Here is a 14,090-nt window from a genome sequence, read left to right as displayed (position 1 = left end):
TTTTATTGATTTTTTACAGAGAGGAAGGGAGAGAGATAGAGAGTTAGAAACATCGATGAGAGAGAAACATCGATCAGCTGCCTCCCGCACATCCCCCACTGGGGATATGCCCGCAATCCAGGCACATGCCCTTTACCGGAATCGAACCTGGGACCTTTCAGTCCGCAGGCCGATGCTCTATCCACTGAGCCAAACCGGTTTCGGCAAATATTTTTTCATTGTACTCTGACTTCACCAATCACAGTGCCAGATCCAGACAAGCAGAGCTTCAACCCTTTTGTTCACCTTTGTATTTTCACAAATGTTTGTGAATATATGCGCACTTATATAGGAACACATTTACATACACGTGAAGTTATAAAATGAAAGGAATGAGAGTGAGAATGAAATCTGGTTAAACAGAGTGAATTGCAAGCAACTGTATTGAAGAAAATTGAGTGTAACATGAAAAACTAACCAAAACAAGATGTAATAAATAGCAATAATTTAGGGTTACCAACATAGATTAGTAATTAAAATTGGCAATGGCATAGACATAGAAGATAATCTATAATGTTTCTAGAAATTGTGGCAAACAGCAGATGCTCTATTATTTGTTGAGTGAATCGGGAATTAGGTCCAGTTTATAAGTACATTGAAGACGTGGTAAGGTTGCATTTCAATATATTTGGAAACATTGAATTGTTGAATAAAAACTGGAAAAATATCAACCTGGAAGAAAATGAACTTGTTCTCTACCTCAGTCATATCATAAAAAATCAGAGGGATTGCTTACTCACTGTTAAGTGTAACCAGTTCAGGTGAAATGATATAAAACTACATATTAATATATGTGGGTAGGCAAAACCATTGTAATTAAATCAGCAGACTTAGAAGTAATGAAACAGACATATTTAACTAATTCGAATGTAAAACTCTTTTATGGCCAAAATATCCACCAAAGTCAATTGAGAAATTATAATTTATATTTATATTAATTTTTAATTTTAAATTCCATAGAATTTATTGGGATACCATTGGTTAACAAAATTACATAGTATTCAAGTGTACATTACTATAATGTATCATATGTATATGTGTTCATCATCCCTAGTCAAGTCTCCTCCCATCACTGTTTATCTCCCTGTTTACCTCCTCTACCTCCCCCACCATAATAATGTTTAGAAATCATTTAAAAGGCTGATAATGAAAGAATAATAGGCATATACAAATAATATTCAAATTAACAAGACCATTAAATATATGAATCTTTGATCAAACTCAGAAAAAGTTCAGAAAACAATAAAAAATTCACATCTCTCAGCCTGGGGAAAAACTTAAGAAGGTGTCACATTGACCAGGGTTAGAACTTGCAAACAGGTAGCTAAGGGGTACTCTATTTTCTTTTCTGGCAGAACTTAAGTGTTAAAACATGGGGAAACCAATCTGAAGACAGCTATAAATATTACAAGTACATATATTTTTTCAGTCATGGTTTATCAATCTCTGCACTATTGACATTCTGGGCCAGATCATTGTCTGTGGTGTGGTCTCTTCTGTGCACCCCTGGACTCTACCTACACTTTCCATGTGACAGACAGAAATGTCTCTGAACATTGCTGAATGTCCCTTGGGGGAGCAATACTGCAACTGGTGGAGAACCAGAATTTTAATGTAACAACCTCGGAATATTTTTATATAATTGTTATAGTAGCAATGCATTGAGAATATATATGGAAGGCTTTCAAGTGTAAATAACAGCCATCACATAAAATATTATGTGCACATAGTAATAATGAATTGGCATCATATTAGTTGATTGGAGGAAAGGTTATAAGGTATTGTTGAGTAATAAGGAAGAGTGGGCACATAGAAAAAAAGAGTGTACAACACATAAAGAGAATTTCTGATAGGAACAGGATGCTATTTATGCATTTGTACAAATGCATATGAGTGTATATGTATGCATAACACAGAAGAGAATTTTTTTTTAAAACTAATAATGTATGGCCTACAGGTTATCAAAGGAATGAAATTAGGTTAAGTATAGTGATTACAAAAGAACTGTATGAAACAAAATTAAGCGAGAGTCAAATTAACCTATATAAAGACAATTAATAATAATTACTTAATAACATTAACATGGCCACTAACTCCAACTTTAATTTCCAATAACTTTTAAATAAAAGAATATTATAGAATAGATTTTTTAAAAATACATTTTTATTGATTTCAGAGATGACAGAAGAGGGAGAGAGAGATAGAAAGATCAATGATGAGAGACAGTCATTGACTGGTGGCCCCCTACAGACCCACCAATGGGGACTAAGCCTGCAACCTGGGCCCTAACCAGGAACCAAACCATGACCTCCTGGTTCAACCACTGAGCCATGCTGGCCAGGCTAGAATGGATTTAAATTTGGAGGAAAGCAGTATCTAAGTTATAGTTTCTTCTCATTTAAAGATATTGGATTCAAATATGCTAATGGAAGGTGAAGGTACTCTTTAGTAAATACAAAAGAGAATGCCTTCCAGAGGATGGTAGAAGATGATGACTGTTTTATAAATAGAGCTAACAACAAAAAGCTAAAAAGAACAAAAAGGAGAAGATGGAGATGAGAAAAGGAGATGTGAAACAAGTTGGCAATGTGTGTAGGGTTGTTTATTAGCACTACATACATAGAACATTCACTTTCCTTTTTGCTGAAAGAAAGGATTCACAAGTGAAAAGTATAAAAGTAAGAACTGAATTTTTTTCATTATGAAAAGTAAAATTTGGGGGTCAATCAGGGGAAAAGGAGACATATGTAAAACTTTAGACAATAAAAAAAGAAATTAAAAAACAATGGAGAGAATACAATATAACTGATGACAGATTTGAGCCCACACTATTAATAACCACTCACAATTCCCCACATATACACACATGAAGGTACTCAATAACAACTACAAAGTGGGTGAAAGAAACCTCCAATTCCTTTTTTAGAAGATTGCAATAAAAAAGAGGAATAAAGATACTCTGACCCCACTACACAAACGTCAAGACTTTACAGATGACTTAAAAGAGATTAAACAAATGAATAACTAACCCACAAATATATTCAGATCACAGGTGATGAAGTAATTGATATGTTTAACTATTTAGCATACCTCTTGATCCTTATCAAATACATTCTTTTTCATATGAATTGAATACCAGAGTGAAAGAAGAGCCTGTGAAATGTATGTCCCATGAACTACTGTTGTAAGGTAATTTTTGCAAGAATATATTGGACCTGGATCTTTCTCATCAATGGGAATGTAGTTGAACAGACGCCATGATAAAAATAAAGAACTGCCATCCCTCCATACCTACTGCTCTATTTTCCTACTCCCTTTAGTTGCAAAACTCACTGTACACATTCTACTTTTACTTGAAATACTTTACGCCTCAGATTATCACCTCTAATTGGTCTTCCATCAGTTAATTATTAGTAATTAGTTCAGTGTTCACTTCTCCTTTTAGCATCATAAATCAGTCATTAATTAGTTAATCAGGCAAACAAAACCCATAGGCTGGTGCCTGTCAAAAGACCTCATGTACATGTGCTTGGCTTTGACTCTCTCTGACTTTTCCCTGTAGTACCTACTGGACCTCTGGACTCACCTGATTGGGAACTCTGAGGAGAAGGTCTTCATGGGAAAGCCCAATCTCCTGGATGGTTGATGATGGAGACTGCAGTTCTCTGCTCAGACAAGACAGCAGGAAGGAGGCAAGCACAGGTCTCCTAGACAAACTTAGGATTCCGAAAGCAACAAGCAGGTCCCATCCAGCCCAAGGTCACACACATGCTGAGAGACTGGAGATGAGGAGATATTTACAGCTCCCTATGTCTGCTCATTAGGTGCATTTCTGTCTTGTTACTGCAACTTCTAAGCACCTAATTTCCCTGTGGGTCTGGACAGGAGGAAATGTTTTCCTGGAGATTCTGTGTTCCCAAAAGACCAGCTTAGGATTCAAGTGAGTCCAGTTTTTACTAGTTCTTCCTTATAACATTTGTTGGGTTTCAGAGGACCAACATCCCAGCACCTTATCCCAACCCTGATTTAAAATTTTTCCAAATTTAAGATTGAGGATGTAGTATGGATTAGAAAACTTGAATCTCCAAATATTGACTTGTGATAGGGAAATAGCCCCTAATATCTACAGAAATTTGCTATTTTTTTATTTCAACAAAGGGAGAACTAAGTTCCTTTGATATAAACTTTGAGTGTTACACACTGTGGGCTTTATGACACATAGGCCAAAAGAATTTGGCATTTCAACCTTATATCACAAGTTAAGAGCTAGCATTTAGTCCCTCACTATGAAATATCCTATATATTAAAAGGCTAATATGCAAATAGACCTAACAGCGTAACAACCGGAACAACTGAACAACCAGTCACTCTGACATGCGCTGACCACCAGGGAGTGTGTGTGGAACATGGTGGGCTTCAGCCACTGTGGGATGGTGGAGCAGGTGGGTGGGGGCGCCAGACCAAGGCAGGACGTGGTTGCTGTCATTGGGGCGAGCCTTTGGTGGTTACTGAAAATTATTTGCTCCTGTGCACCGTGGTCCTGCCCGGTGCTTGCACCTGCTGCCAGCCCCACTCGCACCTGCTGCCTGCCCAACCACTGGGCACCATCAGCGGGTGTGGGTGGTGGCTGCCAACCCCGATCACCCCTCTGGGCTTCTCCACCTCCCCCTGCTCCTGAGGGGAGATGGAGGGGGGGCATGGAGAGGGAGGAGATTGGGGCTGGCAGCCACCTCTCGCACCCGCTGCCAGTAATGGCCCTGCTCGCAACCACTGCCAGCGCCAGCCCCACTCACACCCTCAGCCAGCGCCGGAACTGCCACTTGCACCTGCTGCTGGTACCTGTCACCGATCCCGATAGCTTGGTGCCATCAGTGGGTGTGAGTGGCGGCTGCCAGCCCTGGTCATCCCTGAGGGCTTCTTCACCTCCTCCTGCTCCTGAGGGGTGATCAGGACATCAGCTGCTACTCCCACCTGCTGACAGTGCTGGCCCTGCTCACACCCACTGCTGGTGCCAGCCCCAATTGCTCCACACCTTCAGCGGGTGCAAGCAAGGCTGGTGCCATCAGCGCATGGGAGCAGCAGCGGCAAGAGTGGGGCTCCTGGCAGACAGGGGACCAGGACCATGGCAGGAGGGGCTGGGAGGGGGAATGGAGGGCTGAGACCCACCCCTGTACCTACGACAGCCAAGCAGCCCACAGTTCCTTTCAAGGTGCACGAATTCATGCACTGGGCCCCTAATTTGTTAATTATAAGAAACATATTTAGATTTTTTGCACTCTAATTTAAGCTTGGAATAGGAAAGTAAAGAGACTCTTCCCTGTATCCTCCAGAAGAAACCTAGCCCTGCAAACATCTTGATATTAGCCCACTGAGACCCATTTCCTGTTTCTGACCTCAGGAATAGTAACATCAAGAATGTGTTTGTTTTAAATCACTTGTGTGGTATTTTACATTAGCATTAAAAAGTGAATACACCTTTATCCAATGAAAATTTTCTTCAGGAAGCTGAGATCAAGTGTCTCAATTCATTCATTTAGCCTCCCCTGGGTAAAGGCATTTTGAGTTGTAATCCCCCCTTAAGTAAAATAAATTTGTAATCACTTTGGTGATATTCTGCCACTTTAGCTGGTAATTTCTTATTGCATAAATGTAAATGTGCTCCAGGCATTAACATAGGAAAAATAATTCATCATTTAAGTTCATGTCTACCATTTACTTTAAATCTTCATGTCTATATTTTTACATCTTTTCATTTTGTGTTAATTCAAAAATTCTTTCTTTTTATTTCTATCTTATTTATTTTTTATTATTATTTATTTAATTTTATTGGGGTGACATTAGTCAACATGAACATATAGGTTTCATGTGTGGATTACTAATTTACAAAATCTGTATATAGGACCATGTGCCCACCACCCAAAGTCAAATCTTCTCCTGTCACCTCATATTAGGACCCCTTTCTTCCTTCACACCCCTCCCTCTGGCAACCACCACACTGCTGTTCGTGTTCATAAGTTTCAGTTTTATATTCAACATATGAGTTAAATCATATAGTTCTTAGCCTCCTCTGTTTGACTTATTTCACTTCTCATAATGTTCTCAAGGCCCATCCATGTTGTTGGAAATGATATTATTTCACCCTTTCTTATGGGCCATGTAGTACTCCATTGTGTGTATATATATACCACATCTTCTTTATTCAGTCTTCTAATGTAGGGCACTTTGGCTGTTTCCAACTCTTGGCCACCATGAATCATGCTGCAATGAACAAAGGGGTGCATATATCTCTGCATATAAGTGATTTCAAGTTTTTTGGGTATATACCCAGGAGTGGGATTATTATATCATATGGTAGCTCTATTTTTAATTTTTTGAGGAATCACCAGACTGCTTTCCATAGTGGTTGTATCAGTCTACATTCCCACCAGCAGTGAATGAGGGTTCCCTTCATACTACAGAGCTATGATCATCAAAACAGCATAGTATTGGTAGAGAAACAGATACACAGATCAATGGAACAAAATAGAGAGACCACACCTGTATGGACAGATAATTTTCGACAAAGGAGCCAGAAATGCACTTTGGAGTAAAGATAGTCTTTTCAATAAATGGTGCTGGGAAAACTGGAAAGCCACATGCAAAAGAATGCAACTGGATCGAAGTTTGTCTCCTCTATCTTCTTTAAATTTCTTTAAGTTTACTTTCAAGATAAAATGTCTATACTAATAAAAGGGTAATATGCTAATTAGACCAGACGTCTTCAGGACACCCTTCCAGACAAAGCTACATTTGACTCAATAAACCCTATTTTCATTTTTAAAGAAAAGCTTTGGGCCCTCAAAATTTTTTCTTTAACACAAGAGAGTAAGGGAGACACAAGGCTCTGTAGAAAAGTGTGAGCCCTGCATCGGGACTAGCCAGTACAAAGGCCCTGAGGAAGGTGCTTGTTTCAAATGTTCAAAAAAAGTGAAGCCAGGGTAGAAGGTGGATGAGCATGAGGGAGAGTGAGGAGAAGTGGTGGCAGACCACATTGAGGACTGAGGTGGCCTCTTTCTACGGCTGACACCTCAGGCACAGGAACTTCCTCGTACATACTACCACTTAAGCTCTTATTATTCTTGTGGCAAAGGTGTCCTGTGAATGGAAACAGATCCCCTCCTTAGTATCTGCTCTTGATTGAGTTCTGGCCCCATATTGTAAGAGCCACCTTGGAATGTATGAGTGCAGCTACCCCTGGTCTGAGGACTGCTCACATCCACAAATCACACACACACACACACCACGACCACGACCACGACCACGACCACCACCACCACCACCACCACCACCACACCACGACCTAGTTTATTTCCATGTCTGTCTCACCCCAGCCATACTGATTATGCCAGGAATGAGTACAACACAATTGGCCAGAGCAGTGATCTTTCACCTGTCAAATATAGAAATGTTTCCAGGAATTCCAAATATTAAGCCTTCCATAGACAAACAAACTTGGGGCTCCATACTGGGATGGACATTTTCTGCCCTGAATTTAATAACACATATAAAAATTTGTTAAATAATGTAGAGGAGAGAGAGATCAGGGGACAAAGAATGAAATGGAAGAGGAGGAATAGAGATTTAACAAGCTCAGGTGAGAGACTGTGAGGAAGAAAACTCTTCTTGAACATGGCAACATTTAAACATTTCACACATTCCATTGGTGCCAGCAAAAATAAGCTTGTCCAAAAGACAGAAGTGCCTTCCTTATTGTACATCTTCATAACAAGTAAAGGGATACACCAACATTACAAACACATAAAGCTTAACAAAAGTTAGATATTTTTAGTATTAAGAAGTAATGAGATGCAAATCAAAACAACAATGTGGTATCATCTCACACCTGCCAGAATGGCTATCATCAACAAATCATTTCATTGTTGTCACTGAATAGTATGTTCTTGCTCATTTGCTATTTTCTGTCTTTCTCCTCTAGACAAGAATGGAAAACTGGAACCTTGTCTATGGCTTTCATCAGAGCAGAAGCCCAGAGTGGTCATGGGTCAGGTCCTAACTCTGCTACCGTCTGGCAGTGTGCCCCTGGGTGAGCAACCTCACCTGTCTGTGCTCCAGTCTCCTTATCTATAAAACAGGAATGAGAACATGAGTTTCTCTTTCATAGACTATTGGGAGATGGATGGACTCATTTATTAAGGCCTATAAAGACCTCTATAAATATAAGCTTCTAAATGGTGGTCACTCTGTCTCCCCTTTAGCTAGGGCAGGGGTCAGTGCTCAGTGAAGTACAAATGAGTTAAGAAGACCCCTCTGAGGCCTTTGACATGCAGAGGCAGGAGGGAACCAGGCATGCCCAGGGGTGGAGAGGAGGACCTGAAAAGTGTCAGAGAGAGCTGGACACCTGCCCTGTGACTCTGGCCACACACAGCCCTGCCAGGGCTATTTGGGACTGCCCAAGGAGGAGCCAGGACTGTGGTGGCCAGTGGGAAGGAGGGAAAATGTTGGCTTGGAATGTGGGTGAATGATTCACTCATTTTTATAACCTATAAAAGCTGGCATACTCCAGGTCACAATTAATTACAGGGAAAGGATACCAATTAAAATCAGTAAAGGAGAAGGCACATGGGTGGGACTGAAGAGATACCAGAGATGAATATCCAAGTGTTCTCTCCCAGTGGAGTCCCAACTCTCAACTCACCCAACAACAATGTGACAATATGCACTATTTCCAACCAGGAAAACTCACCTGAGCCTTGGTGTTCAGAGTTTTTACTGGAAGTTGTTCACATGGACTTGGCTGACCACTCATGTGCTGACTCAGCCCCTTCAAAGGACAAGCTGATATTGCATGGTGGTCCAAGGCCTCCACCATGAATCACATTGTGAGCATGACTCTCTGGCATGGTCTAGGTCTGAGGTATACAGATACTCTTATCAGGCAAGACACTGCAGGGCCTTAAAGATGACCACCCCAGAGGAAAGTAAGTGCATCATGCAGACAGGCCTTCCTTTGGAAAGTGTAGGATTGGAGAACCCCAAGCCCTCTAGTTAACTCTTTACTGCACAGGACGAAATAGTGGACCAGGAATGCATATTTAAAGAATTCATATTAAAGCTAAAGTTGGAAGGAAGTGGGTGCTTATCTTATCCAGCCTTCAGATGAGACTGCAGCCCCACCATCACCTGGACAGAAGCCTGTGAAAGACCCTTAAGGAGAAGCCATGCAGATATCTGGGATGAGAGAGTTCCAGGCAAAGGGAACCACAAGTGCAAAGGTTCTGAGGTGGGACTGAGCTTCCAAGAAGAAAACGAGGCCAAGACAGGATGAGGGAAGGAGGTCAGATCAGAAGGGCCATTTGGAACAAGGTTAGAATGTCTTATGGACAGGATGACACCCATACCTGGGGCCTGAACAACTGAGCTGTTGTTGGTACCACACAGCCCTCTTTTTGAGTGCGGGCAAGGCCTCATGACTCACTTCTAATAGTAGAGTAAGACCAAGGTGGTGAGATGTCACTTTTAAGATTTGGTTACAGGAGACCTAGATTTCCATCTTGCTCCCATGGCGCTCTCTCTCTCTCTCTCTCTCTCTCTCTCTCTCTCTCTCTCTCTCTCTCTCCTTTTCCCCTCTCTTTCTCCCTCTTCCTCTATCTCTTGCTCTGGTGAAACCAGCTGTCACATTGTGAGCTGCCCTGTGGAGAGACCAATGTGGTGAGGAGCTGAGAGCTGCCTACTGAACAGCCAGTGAGGAACTGAGTCCTGCCAACAAAACCTGAGTGGACTTGGGAATGGACCCTTCCCTCATCAAGCCCTCAGCTGACACGGTGGCCCATTAGAGACTCTAAAGCAAAGAACCCCGAGAAGCCATACCTCATTCCTGACCAACAAAAACTATGAGATTATAACTGTTTGCTGTTACTTTAAGGTCTTACATTTGGGGCAACTTGTTGCACAGCAATAAATCACTAACAACAGATTTATCTAGAGATTAGGGGGTGAATCAGGAGTTACAGTGTTTGCAAGTTTGAAATAAAATTGCAATAGACATCTGGCTTGGGCTGGCTTCCCAGACTGCAGAGTCTGAAACAAGGATTGAGTGCAGATACTTTATAAGAAGGGGATCTTAGAAAGCACGAGTAGAAAAGGAAGGTGAGATGTAGGCAGAAAATACTGAGTTTGAATGAGCCCATTTCTATGGTGGGCACCTGCGGCTCAAACCCTCCTGGGACCTCTGAGAGAGTGTATAGGACACACCGTTGAGGAGTGAGGGAGCTCAATTCTGAGCTACCAAAAGTGATGGAGGGTCATTCCCAGAGAAGCTAACTCCCTATCAATTCTGATCTGCAGACACATGGGCCACAGAAAGCCCCAGGCAGAGCATCTCGGGTGTTCAGCAGAGCAGGGATTACAGTGAGACCAAAGAAGCACAAAGATTGATTGTTCCCTTGGCCTCAGTTCTACATTGCTGTGACAGATTCCTTCTTAATTCAACATTTTGTTACTTCAATCACATGCATGTTTTGCAATAATTTTTATTTTTTAAAATACTGCATTCAAATAATAGTCATCTTGACTATTGAGTTCTTTGGTGCCCCCTTAAATTTTGCTTCTGAGGCAAGTGCCTCACTTCTCATCCTGGTACCAGCCCTGGGGTTCATTGATGAGGGCATCAGCACACATGGAGAGGATTTGGGTATCAGCTGCCACATATGAGTCAGGGCAGACTCAGTTCTGCTCTAGTAACAAGCAAACCTCAAAATCAGGGGTTTAAAGCATCAGAGATTTTCCTTTTCAAGTGGCTACTATCTAGGTGAAAAGGAGAAGAAAAGAATATGTGGCCCTTCTTAGCCTCCTTCCCTGGATTCTTTTTCTCTAATGTGGTAAAATGTATGTAATGTAAAATTTACCATCTTCACAGTTTTTTGAGTGGACACTTTACTGGCATTAAGTATATATTTACATACAATCATCACTAGCATTCATCTCCGGAACTTTCTCATCTTCACAATCTGGAACTCTGTCAATTAAACACTGACACCTCCTCCTCCTCCCCCAGCCTGTGGTGCCCACCATCCTACTTCCTGTCTCTATGAGTTGGACTCCCCTTGGTACCTCATAAAAGTGGAGTATTTTTCCTTTTATCACTGGTTTTATTGTCCTTACAGTATTTGTCCTTTTATCACTGGTTTTATTTCATTCAGCATAATGTCCTGAGGGTCATCCATGTGGTAGCATGTGTCAGAATTCCCTTCCTTTAAAAAAAAAAGTGGTAAAAACACAAACAAAATTTATCATCTTAGCCATTTCTAAGTGTGCAGTTCAAAAGTGTTAAGTACATTCATGTGCAACCTACCTCCAAAACTTTTTCATCTTCCAAAACTAAAACTACTAAACACTAACTCCCCATTTCCCCTCCTTCCACACCTGACAACCATCATCCTATTTTCAGTTTATAGTATGACTTTGACTAGGTTAGATAGGTCATTTACTAGTAATTGAAATCATGCAATATTTGTTTTTGTGGCTGGCTTCTATCACTGAGCATAAGGTCATCAACTCTCTCTCCTCTTCCAAATACCTATTTCTGTGTTGTGGGAGAGAAACATCTATCAATTACCTCCCATATGTACCCTGACTGGGGATGGAACCTACAAACTAAGTATATGCCACAACCTTTTGATTTTTTGGTGCATGGAACGATGCTCCAAATAACTGAGCAATGGATCAGTTCCATATCCCACAAATAAATGAGTAGCTATGCAGCATGAAAAATATCTTGTATAGAAATAAATCATATGGCTATTTTTACTTCACCACATTGAAGTTCACCTTTATCCCTAAATATATAATGTCAGTCTATTTATTAAAATACATGTTTTTGCCCTCACTGGTTTGGCTCAGTGGATAGAGCGTTGACCTGCAGATTGAAGGGTCCCAGATCTGATTCCAGTCAAGGGCACATACCCAGATTGCAGGCTCGATCTCCAGTAGGGGGTGTGCAGGAGGTAGCTGATCAATAATTCTCTCTCATCATTGATGTTTCGATCTCTCTCTCTTCCTCTTCCTTCCACTCTGAAATCAATAAAAATATTTTTTAAAAATAAAATGTATGTTTCCATGTAGACTGTTCTTGGAAACATGTATTTCATAGTCAGTTTTTGCCAGTGGCTATGGTAGTCATGCAGACATTCAGCTGAATGAAAAATATAAAACCAGTAGATGAGCTATAAAGCATGTTAAAGTGTACATTACCAAGAAGGGCAGTAAAGGTGGTGCTATAGAAAATAATGCTGAACAGAGAGGTGAAACTGTGGCCTCAGATTTTTGTCTACAATAAAAGTATGTAAATGACCTTAGTAGCAAAGTATAATTTTGTCCATAGGAGTAGTAAAATTCATGACTATTCTTTCAGGAAAACAATAGAAAAAAATACTTGGAATGATACATATCAAAAGAGAATAAATTATGCTAAAGTAATTTATGTTAATCCATGAGATAGCTGAAAATTTCTAATTGCATATGGTCCAAAGATTGGATAATTTGTGTCAGATTTCTGGGTCTGAGCTTTGAACCACGAATTCATGGTCAATTCTTCAACCTAGAACAGATGGCTCTTGAGAAAGCTTACCTCCACAGAATTTTTCCAGGACCCTCTTTATGTCCTTGTTCCTCAGACTATAGATGAAGGGGCTCAACATGGGGGTGAGCACTGTGTACATCACTGAGGTTGTTACACTTGAATATGAGCTCTGGGTAGCAGCAGAGCTGAGGTAAACACCTAGGCTTGTTTCATAAAATAAGGAAGCAACTGAGAGGTAAGAGGCACAGGTAGGCAATGCTTCATACTTCCCCTGAGCTGATGGGATTCCACATATGGAGGCAGTGATCTTAGAGTAAAAGAAAAGAACCCCAGCAAGGGGACCTCCACCCAGCAGTACAGTTAAAAAATACATCACGGTGTTATTAAGAAAGGTGTCAGAACAGGCAAGTTGAGTTCACAGATAAAGTGGGGGATTTCCAAGTCTGAGCTGAAAGACAACCTCAACACCATTAAGCTTTCTAGCAAGGAATTCAGGACAATCATGATCCAGGACACCAGAACCAGCAGTTCACAGAACTGAGGGTCCATGATGAGCATATAGTGCAGGGGGTGGCAGATGGCCACAAACTGGTCATAGGCCATCACGGTCAGGATAAAGTTGTCCAACACTGCAAAGAGGATGGGAAAATACATCTGGGTGATGCAGCCTTCATTGCTCCATGTCTGGAAGTTCACCAGCATCTTCGAGATGGTGGTGGAGGTGAAACAGATGTCTACCAAGGACAGGTTGGAGAGGAAGAAGTACATGGGTGTGTGGAGGTGGGAGTCTGAGCTGACGGCCAGGATGATGAGCAGGTTTCCCAACACAGTGACCAGGTACATGGAGAGGAAGAGCACAAATATGAGGGGCTGCAATTCTGGTTTCTCTGAAAATCCCAAAAGAAAACACTCTGAAATTTGAGTGATTCACTGATTCCATGTGTTGGAGGTGACTACCAGGAAAGATGGAAATAACTTGACTGATTTTCACATAAAGTTGCATTTCTCACATATTTGAAATGCGACAATTCCTATTTTACAGTGAAGATATTAATTTTAATATTTTGTGTATGGATATGGTCCCATTTAGGGGATATCTAATGCCACCCCTGATATGGAATATTTGTCCCAATCACCTATGTCTCTGAGGGGATCATGTATTCTAGTTTTATTGATAATTCCCTTATGTTTCTCAGGAACTTAAATTCAGTGCTGACCATGTTTTAGGCACTGTCCATTGAGGAAGAAGGAATGTAAAAGCAAATAATAAGATAAATTTTTTCAGATGGGGGCAGGTGGTATGAAGAAAAGCAAACCACGTCTAAAGGAGAGTTCCACATCTAAAGGAAGTTCTATTTTTCATGGGTGTATAGGTCGATCTGTAAACAAGGAGACACTTAAACAGAGACCTCAAGTGAGTGAGCAGGAGAAAATCTGAGACGTCCTAAATTAAATAGCAGTTGGGCCAGAAAGT

The 14,090-nt window shown here is 41.0% G+C and overlaps 1 pseudogene; it reads right to left on the bottom strand.

Moving 5' to 3' along the window:
* Positions 1-12,629: 12,629 nt before the first annotated feature.
* LOC118652681 lies at positions 12,630-13,537 on the bottom strand (annotated as a pseudogene).
* Between the last annotated feature and the right edge of the window lie 553 nt (positions 13,538-14,090).

Source organism: Myotis myotis, unplaced genomic scaffold, assembly GCF_014108235.1.
Source record: "Myotis myotis isolate mMyoMyo1 unplaced genomic scaffold, mMyoMyo1.p scaffold_m19_p_33, whole genome shotgun sequence".
NCBI classification, from domain to species: Eukaryota; Metazoa; Chordata; class Mammalia; order Chiroptera; family Vespertilionidae; genus Myotis; species Myotis myotis.
The sequence above is the reverse complement of the archived record's forward strand: the minus strand, read 5'-3'. Positions and strand labels throughout refer to the sequence as shown.